Below are 11,329 nucleotides of genomic sequence, written 5' to 3'. Positions count from 1 at the left end.
TTCGCTTTCATTCTTTTATAGATGAGATATCTGTGACAGAATAGTAATAGTCATTTTATAAAACAAAAAAATTACTTTTGTGTGTTCAGATTTTATGGTAAATTTTCTTATGTTCTATTGAAAATAATAAACTGCATAAAAGCTATTCACTGTTTTGTTCTAGTGTGTTACTACTATTCAATGTACAGACTAACAGAATAACCAAGAAGAATTTTGAGCATCAAAATTAACCAGCGTACCGTTCAGCGACCTCACTGAAGGAATAATGCGTTTCGCAAACAGAAACATCACATATATAATATTACTTCGACAGACAAACGCATCTGTGCTTGTGCGTGTGACGACAAATCGTAAATTGTGTTTAAACAGGTGACCTATAAACCTGTTTTCTGCGTGTGTGTGTTCACCGCAGGATGCAAAACACGGCGCAGTATGAGCTGGGAATACCTTACTTTATGGAGTACAGACGTGTGTGTGTGTGTGTCTTTAGTAGGCTGTGTTTTAGGGTCAGGCATTTACAGGAGATGTGATGGTTGGGGTAAGGGAATGCTTGGGAGTGCATTATGTCTATACGTCTACAGTCCACACAAATAATGCAAAACCAACATTGCGTGTGTTTGTGTTTGTTTTCATGTTTGCAAAGTTTGTTTTGTCATCATTAGACAGATCCTGAATCTAACGTCCCCTCAGCTGGCAGCTGTGATGATGTTCAGGTGTCAGGGTTAAAGGTGTACAACCTTCTTGGGTGGATGTGGTCTTGTGCTGTTGAACAGCGCCAAATCATACAAACCAAATCTCAACGATTTGATTGCTTTGGACAAAATATTAGAAATTACCTGTTGGTGTAACACCGTGCATACATGCTTTTTTGTTTTTGTTTTATCTTTTATTGTCAACTTTTTTTCATGCATGTAGTTGCAAATTCCAAAGTCTAAAGTCTGCTTTTGACACACCTGAGTAAAGACAAATATTAAAGGTCCCATATTATACCCTATTTCTCCAAGTTAAACTAGTTCCCTGGTGTCCTAATGAACATGTCTGTGACATGCGTTGGTCAAAATACCATAAGGATGAAGCACCACAGCAGTTCAATCACCCTGCCAAAACAGCCCTGTTCAGAACGCTCGGTTTAGTAGTATCTCTGTAGGTCCACCTTAAAAAAAAAAGTCAAATGAAACTTAAGGGACAGGAAATGACATCAGCCACAAAGGCTAATGGGAGGTAACAGCAGATAGCATTTTCAAAAGTGATCATTTGCAGGCACATTATATATATGTATCCACAGGACAGATACATTCTCTGAGGCTGGAAGTTTAAAATGCTGCACATGTTTTTTCTTATTTTCTATTGTATTTAATTTATTTTCCTGCCTCCTGTTGTTGTTGTTGTTGTTGTTGTTGTTGTTTTCTCTGTTTTGTTCGGGGTGAACACTGAGGAGGACCACAAAAACATGAGTGAGTCATCTTTTTTCACACTTTACCGACTGATAGGGAGCTCCAGAGTCCCAAATATAAGGATTTAAATGATGATTAAGTTGATTTTGCATAATATGGGACCTTTAAACAAAAACAAAATGTGCAAAAATCAGTCAAAAGTAAGAAGATCAAGTCATATCTCCTCATGTGGTTTGTTGGTTATCTTCATGTGGTTTTGTCTTACACTCCTTCTAAGCTGGATTACATGATTTGAGCCAAAAGGGCCTTTGCTAAACTTTGCTAATGAATATTTTTTTGCTGATAGTCTACAATTTCTACTTTGTCTGGGTGTCATAAAACATCTAAAGATCAGCACTCAATGCTCCATTCATTCAGGAGACTGCCACAAAAGCTGTATTTCCTGACAACACAACAGTTTGTCAACAATAGCCAATCTCACGGTGAATGTAAGCAATCAGAAATTATGTCTGTTGCCGACTCCACGTGAAAAAGCCTTCACGTGCCTGCCTGATAGTGGAAAAAAAAAACAGAATCGAAGAGATTCAGTGAATGTGACGTGTGTGGTCAGTTATCTTGTCCATGCACACGACGTGTCCATCAGCTGAGGAAGCAACAATTCTGGGGACAGCAGAGGGTTCGTGCTTGATGCCCCTCTCTCCTTTTCATCGTGCTCTCACCTCCTTTGGTTTTTGCTTAAATAGATGGACACATAATGATGCACGTGAACACCACCACTGTCTGTGGCCTTTATCTCCGTTTCCCACCTCACTGTCACAGTGGAGCAGAGTCATTCATGAACAGCATGGGCATTCAGAATGACAGAGGGACATTTTGTGAGTCACGCGCAGGTGAAACGTCAGCAGAAAGGGCATGGCTCGTACATGTACCGCTGTGTCAACATTGTGTTAGCCGCTAATTAGTTTGAGTTAATGGCAGGTGTGATTGTTGTTGTGTGTGTGATCCTAAAATTAATGTGACCTGATGCTGTCAATAGAAAGTGAAAGCTGCATATATATGGATATGGGTTGAGCATGGACCGATGGTGTGCATCCTTGATTTTCATCAATTAATTTTAATTTCCGCTGATTTATCACGCTACACCAGGCAGGGGCACCGTCAGGATTAATAGGTGTTTGTTGTACAGACATTGTGTACAAGCTCATCACTTGAAGGACTGATGAGTATTTTATTGTGACACAACACAGTTTTACCATGAATGAGTGCTTTAAAAATGCATGGATGTGGCCACAATGGACGCGGTTCTACAGGTGGCGAATAGCCTACTGCTCTCTTCTTATTGGTGAAATACCCTGCAATAATGTCGACAATAGCCTACTGGTAACAAACGATGTTTGTTGATGTATTGACACGTGTCATAGCCTAGCCCGACAGTTTTCAGGAGCCCAACTAGCTCGACAGTTGAAGATTTTTGAATTAATTTACGTAGGACATGTATCGCAGCACTTCACTGTTTCCAAGGGGACAAGTTTCAGGGGTGCTCCACCCCATGTCTAATTGTGTGGATAGGTGCATCGGTCTAACTAGTGATAGTCACGCCAGGGATATACTATCAGTAAAGAGAGTTTAAAATGATTTTTATTTTTTTTAAAGAGACAAAGAAATAATACAGATCAGTGTATCAGCACTAGATGGTTGATTTTGTTAAACGAAGCTAAATGACAGTAGATTTGATCTTGTCTAACTTTTCGCCTTAACACCAGTGTGTACCTTACGTGTTTCTTAAGATCCAAGCACTTCTAATATAACCCTATAATATGACCTTCTTAACGCTTAACTCTTCATGACATTGTCAAACTTTAAGAAGCTACAAATGTACTCAGTAGAGTGTGTACTTCTGCCTTTGTGCAAATTCTGTTGGATAAAATGCTGATGTAACATTCATAAATGTGCTGTTTACATTTGACACAGTTTAGTGCATTTCAGTTCAGTAGCTTTTGCGTAATATAATATTGCCGACATGAATGCAAACATAAAAGTCTATCGTTACACGGCCACTGTGAGGTAATATTACTAAAAAGCCACAAAGCGATTATGTATACACTGGACAGAAGAGGACAGATAAAGTACAACAACAACAATAACAAGAACGAACCCTCTGAGACACGTAAGCTCATTTCCTCTTATGTACTGTATATTCAGTTTCCAATCATGTGAATGACACGAGGTAAACCAAGTGAGATGGGCTGGGTACAGGAGATAGACTGAGATGCATCACACACCATGGGGAGGACACCAGCTCACACTGTGTCGACAGTGAGATATACGAACAGACTGTCTCAAGAGCTACACCTAGACATATTACACTCTTTTATTCACAAGATATGGACTCATAATGCCTTGTGGGAGGATGTGAACACTGGCTGGGAGGCTGACCCACTTAATATATGGCTCCATCCGGCAGAAATTAGGTCTCTGTTTTGCTCAGCTGCAGAATCAGATTTAAAATTGTAGGTGGTAAACTATTCTTAAGATACAGGTAATTCCATTCAACGTATTCCCAGTGCAGTGGAGTTCACTCACTTTTTGTGCCTTAGCTGTACAAAAAAAAACTGTGTCATCGTGACTCATTTGTACAAATCATTCTTGTAATTCATAAAACAGTGTGTTGCCTCGAATTTAATATTTCACTCCCTCAAACCCTGAACTAAGTCCCCATTAACGCTAAGATTCTTCAGCTCAGCTCGCAGAACGTTTTCCACTAATCAACTAATTTTACACACCATCAATGGTGTTTACACACCTCCTTTTTAACAAGCGTCTTGGACTGAACTCACAGTTTACACTTTGCTTGCCAGCTCTGCCTGCCATGGAGAATCACAGTTGTCTTTAGTTTCTGCTTTATACACTTTCATTCAGAGTTTTACCTCTGCCAAAGAGCTTCTGTTTCTGGCCTGTGTTTGCTTGTTTATGAGCAGCATTACTCAAAAGGTAGAGGACAATCATGGATGAATTTTTCTGGGGATGTGGGTTATGGCTCAAGGATGAACATAACATAGTTATGTTGTGTAGATCATTGACATTGTGGAAAACTGAGCAGCCTTGTGGAAGGTTTCCACTCTCTGAAAGTGGAAGTGTGTTGTCTACTCACATAGTTAATCTAAACTACTGCACTTACCAAAGTACAGTCTTCACATTTCAACTTCTTTGATAACATGTCATAATGCAACCTGTTTCCTGTTTTTGATCAAGTCTGTGTAAGGAGTTTCAGTGAAGCCTGAGGTCATAGTGGATGAGCAGAAAAGCGCCCTTGACTCATTAAACACTGATTAAATAAATAAATCAATGGCCCTCGAACCAAACAAGACTTTGATTATAATAGGACACTCAGGGAGATGGTTTGGCTGAGAGAATTGTCTGCTCTGGAAAATGGCAGAGGCACCTACTTCATAGTTGAAACCTCATTTGGTCTTGAATAATCTTGACAGACTTGGCCTTTGCAACTGTGACACTCTCCAGGTCAGACTGACCACCCTGTTAAAACGCCTGAGACGAGCTTTTTGTGATGAAACGGCACATCTGCTGTGAGCTCTGTGCACTCGGTGATGGTCGTGCTTACGTAAGTTTTTAGTCTGTGTCAGATACTTGACACGACCTGAAAATCAACCCCATTCAGGAGGAGATGTGATGCTCGGTCCGTGATGAGGCCACAACATAAGACCTCTGCAAGATCATTAGATTGCATTTATGGGAGTGAGTGTGTGTGTGTGTGTGTGTGTGTGTGTGTGTGTGTGTGTGTGTGTGTGTGTGTGTGTGTGTGTGTGTGTGTGTGTGTGTGTGTGTGTGTGTCTTTGTGAGGACCGCTAATCATAGAAATGGATTGAGGACATCTATTTTGAAGAGCTTTTTGTTGTTAAGACTTGGGGCCAATTCCAATTCCTATCTTAACCCTCAATCTTAACCCTCAATCTTAACCCTTATCTTAACTGGCCCTCAAAACCAAGTGTTGAGGGTTATTTTGTCACTTAGAAATGGGACACCCCTTAAATGCAGATACGTCTTCAGACTGCGGGGGGCAGAATAACGCGAAAGCTGCGTCCAGTCTGTCAACTCCAAAAAAGAAGAAGAAGAACACATTTACGTCACGATTATTTATTACGATCCGTTTTTCAGTCAAGTTATTAGGTTGTCAGTTAGTTATAAGATGATACTCATACAAATACCACAACCACGGACATATTCAGCTGACAGTTACCACACACCACGGCTTATTGAAAAGTAAACAATAGCAAACGATCGCGTGTGCGCACCGGCCGGCTATTGACAAAAGATCGTAAAATAAAAATAAACGTTACGCAACAATGACGTCAGTAATCCATAATATGGGCCTAAACTAAGATAATACAATGGTTTTCATATTTTTTATATCTCTATTAACAAAGAAAATACTTAACTTGTATCGCACTCGCTTCGCTGCTTTCGACGCCATCTTTCTTACGTGAAAACACGCAATGCATTCTGGGTAGCCCTTGCTCCCAAGGGTGGTCTCGGAAAATGTCAATATTGAGGGCGATATAGCCCTTAAACTTGCCCCTCAACTTAATTTTTCTGAGAATCGGGACAGCACTTGCACTAGAGGGAGTGCATATTTTTGAGATTGAGGGTTAAGCAAGGAATTGGAATTCACCCTTGATTTTAGGGTTAGGGTTGGGCATTTTTGTTGAGATGGTTAAGTGTCTAGGGCAGAGATGTCAAACTTGCGGCCTGCGGGCCATGTGCGGTCCTCAAATCAATTATATGTGGCCACACCACTTATATAAAAACAAATCTATCATTAAACTTAGCATGGCGACCAAGGCGCAGCTGCCAGAGAGGTGATAGAATGTAGACATAATATTTGACATTTGGTTGTAATTATCAGATCATATACAGCATATCATTTGGTGTTTCATTTCTGTTTTTGATCTTAATAGATTTATTTTGCATCATATATGTATTTCTAAGTATACATAATTCCATATCAAAACGGTTTTACTTTGAAATCCTGTGAAATATCATCATGAATTGTATTATTTTATTGCAATATCATCATGATGGAATATTGTGTTACAATATTGAGATCATATTGCCCATTTGTTACTTTGTTTTTTCCGCACTTTTTTCGATAGACCGGCCCTTTCTTGACCCGACTGATGTTCACCCCTGGTCTTGCATTATGTCTATAAGGGTCCTGTGAATACATAGATCCTCTCATATATACTGATTTATACTCTTACAATAGCTCTATTGCATACTCTTTGTACACTCTCTGACAAAGGTCATCACTGTCCTATGTACACTCGCATTATAGTAAAGAGAAAAAGCAGAGGGTAAGACTGTGATAATGAGGCGCTGATACTTCAGACCCATTCTGTGTTCCGTGCGTCAGGAAAGATAGTGCGTAAAACACAAACAGCAGAGCACATAACTAGGTCAGTGTGCTACTGTACATGCAACAGGGCAGCAGTGGAGAGGCTTCAGTGGTGATTAAAAACCACTCAGGCCCTGTCGCTGCATACATTATGCGAGTGATATTTAAACAGGACGTGGGTACGGAGATCACTGATTCATCAGAGAGCCACTCCAAACAATGAGGAAAATGTATTTTTTTCGACCATATTAAAAACATATGGAAATGTTGCCGTTCTTCACTGCAGGTCAGTGTGATGAGCAAATGTAGAGTCGCAGTCGTTGAGACTAATGATTATGATTCATGACAGTGAGCAGCTGCCATGCTGGAGGCACTGAACTCCCATCAGTTCAGAGAGTGCTCTTGGGTATTTGACCTCTCACTTTTGTGTGGGGAAGCAAAAACTATACTCAAAATTAGACCAATTAAAATGAATTCACTCAAATATCAAGGCATCAGAACCTTCTAGAAAAATATTTCAGTCTGTTGTTGGGGTTGAAAATGTTTAAGTTTAATTTAGGAAAATCATGAAGAATTTGTATTTGAGGAGAGTAAAGGTGCCAGAGAACAAGGGACTTAAACAGACCAATATATTTGTTTTGGTCATTTGGCAAACAAAATAACTTAACCTACCCTTAACCTGTCTATAGATGGAATTGCAGGTGAGCAGGTCACTCAATCCAAATTACTGGGCTTAATTGGATTGATAATCCACTGTCTTGGTGTGAAGATTGATTTCATCATCTCAAAATTTGGAAAGAGAGGAAATTTGCTGCATTTGTTCCATCTTTGGTCATGAATGATGTTAAGTCACTTGTTTTGTCTCACCTGGAATAATGACATGTTATTGACAAGTGTTGCTGAGAAAACACCTGAAAAAACACTTAAAATTGTATAGTAGAGTATATGCGGATTAGTTTTCCATCTTGGTTAACAATGTATGACAAATTAAAAAACAAACCACTGCTTAAATGGCATTGTGTGAACTCAGTTAACAATGAATATAGTGGACAATTGTTTATATTTAAAAGTTACAGCTTAAATGTATCCCTCTTCTCCTGGGTGTTGTGTCCCTCCAGCAACAACTATAATAAGAAGAAGAAGTAGTATTGTGATGGCAACAAGCACACTGTAACTTCTCAACAAATCCAGTCTCTTTTGTTGAGAGCATCATTATAAGCCACTACCAAATGACTGCACGCCCCACAGGCAGTCTCTGTGTCCACAGCTCTGACCTCATTCCTTGGCCCAGATGGCCGGCGTCCATGACCTTTGTGTTTGCCAAAGCAGTGGTGGTGACTCACTGGCACTTGTGACCAAGAAGTCACTTCTTTAAAGTCTTCTGAATAGATGCCCACGCTGCTCATTAACAGGAAGGCGACTTAATCAAAAACCCCTCACACACACACACACACACACACACACACACACACACACACACACACACACACACACACACACACACACACACACACACACACACACACACACACACACACACACACACACACACACACACACACACACACACACACAGAGGAGTGATGGGTTAACTCAGGGGTCTGCAACCTGCGGCTCTAGAGCCACATGTGGCTCTTCAGCCACTCTGCAGTGGCTCCTTGTAGCTTTAGAGATCAAGGCGACAAATAAAAGTGTTTTAATATCTTGTGCAACATCCAATGTTGACGTAAAATGCAATATTCAGTACATGTTTGGATGTGTCCTGTCCATCTTTGGATCCACATACCGTTTTTCTTGAGCACGAACAACATACAATCCAAATATTTGCTACATTTATTTCAAAGTGGGTTCATTTTAATTTCTTTAATTTGCCACAAACAATGAAACAATGGAAGAACCAGGTCTACGGGTTATAGAGGTTGGGTATAAACTGAACATGTTGTAGTTCTTAAATGTCATAAATGAAAGAGACTATTACTATTGTATATAGTTTGTCTATATAAAAACCTTTATACGTGTTATTATCTTCATCTTGTGGGTTTTTTTGCGGCTCCAAATGAATTTTTGGGTGGAGAGACGACAAAAATGGCTCTTTTCATCCTAAAGGTTGCAGACCCCTGGGTTAACTTGTCACAGAGTGGCCTGTGATGACTCTGCTTCATGACTTCATGACCTTGTTCTTTAACCAGAAATGAGCCATAGAATGCTGTTGTGTAGCTGGTGTGTTGTGCTGTTTCCCCCCCCCCAACAGAACAGTGGTGTTTTGCTATTACAACAACTACTTGAAAACATACACACACAAAGAACCACGGCAGAGGAAGTAGAGGAGTACTTGAACATCGTGGCTCGTGCTCTTTAGCTGTAAATACTGTTTTCATGTTCGAGGTCAAGGACACTTCATTGTGGATGTTGATGGAATATTGGCTGAAGTGTTCGAATTACACCGTGACATTTGGTGGAGCCTTGTTTGTCAGGTGAAACTGTTAATGTTAAGCACGCATGCACACATGGAAGTGTGTGGCAGCGCAGTCGTTTGCAGAGTACTACGGGGGAAAAACATGCGTATCATAACAGGGAAATGTAGGTGATTCGATTGCAGTGCTGTCACGCATGGGTGACAACAGCAGGAATATTATTAGGTGAATTATTGGAAACCCTGAAAAATATGAGGAAATAAACACATATTGGTATATTTTACTATTATTAGGCTATTTATCTCAGAAACCTCATTGTACAGAAAATCAAAAAGGCAAAAAGTAGACTTTCAGGGAAGCTTGTGTTAGTTTCTTTCTGTCTGTCTGACTGATACTGATGACTAAGTGCTGCTAATGGGCATCTTAAGGTAAATGAATTGGCATACAAATGAAAAAAAATTATTGCAATATTTTCTCTATCTTTTAGGTATATATCTATATATACACACATATATACATATATATATATATATACATATATGTTTATATACTTTCTATGTGGGGAAAAAACTTGGTACTCCTTTTGTCCTGAATGAACATCCTCAATATAATCATCCACTGGTTTATTTTTTCCCCCCTTACTCTGACTTGTTTATGATTCTAAAAGACTATTTTTATCTGAGTAATTCTTCTCCATCATGGGGCACTTGACCGGTGTTACACAATAATGTAGGTCATGTTACTCACTTATGATGGTTTGGGGTTATCGCACAAGTGTAATCCGATTTCTTTTTAAACACTTCCCATTTATGAGGGAGGGGGGGGATAAAGGGACATTTTTTAAAACCTCTCCAGGTCAAGGTGAAGGTGAGCGCACAAACGCAAAGATATCTTTGTGTGCAATTCACGTTGCTCCATTCAAGCGTGAGGCCGAATGTAGTCGCAGATGAATTAATTTCTATCAAGTTTGACCCACATTCTGCGTCCATACAACAAACAGTTGCCACTGCTCCAATCTTACTCCTCTTTCTCTCTCTGAGTGTCACTTATTTTTTTTTACAAATTACTGTGTTTGTGTGATAATGCTCCCCGTGGTGAAGGGGGTTCTGCTGGGCCACATACTTGTACTGCTTTAAATGTTCAGCTGTTTCATCAATGGTACATTCTGTTCAGGGGAAGGTTTTTTTTTTTCCCCCACTGTGTTGTAAGAGTAAGATTTCAGCAGTAGCTTTTGAGCAGTGAATGTTTTTGTTCTGTTTGAATTCAGCCTTGCCTGAATTCCCACTTTTAATGTGAAAACCAAATTACAAATGCAAACCTGAGGACACGCAGAGCACTTTCGCCGTAACCTGCGTCGACCCAGGTGATCTTGTAACAAACGAGAAATCCAGACCACACACTGCTCACATTTTAAGGAAACAATGACTTTGCCTCATACCTGCAGACATAACATTTACTGGACCACTCATGCATGAATCATGTTGTTGGTAAGCTGTCATTTTTCGTAATTAGCCGATTTAATCAGTTTTGAAGGGGGGCACAATTCATCTCTGTTGAGGCGGCTTTTTTCGTGACGGTGTGGTACATTTTAGTCCCCTGAGCAGACCAAACAGCAGGAAAGTTAACCAAAATAATTGTGTTACACTGTGCTCTATTTATCTTTATTGTGCTTCAGCCCTCCTGTAGAGATAGGATTATGCAATAACAAAAAAACACACAACCTGGTTTCTGTCATCTTTTTGCACCAGTTCTACAGAAACTGAAATAGAAATGCAGAACTGTTTAAAATAGGCGATGAAGGAAAACAGCTAGTGAGCTATATGGGACTTTCCTCCATAGGTTAGTTGTATTAGAACATGCTTTAAAATTGCTTATATTCACCTCGCCTTGGAGTCTGGTTATACCTTTATCTACTTCTGTATATCAACATATGTCCTATAATTACTGATCTTGGTGAAATATGTTGATGGCAGTTAAGTATTATCAGCATTTCTTGATTCTGGTTTTATATTTTAGTGTAATAAATACGACTTGTATTTATTGTAGGAGTGAATCCAGCATCCAGTGTTCATGGAGGACACTAAACATACATATTTTTGCTCACTCTGTCT

Source organism: Microchirus variegatus, assembly GCF_963457635.1.
Source record: "Microchirus variegatus genome assembly, chromosome: 4".
NCBI lineage: Eukaryota > Metazoa > Chordata > Actinopteri > Pleuronectiformes > Soleidae > Microchirus > Microchirus variegatus.
Note: the sequence above shows the minus strand (reverse complement) of the source record.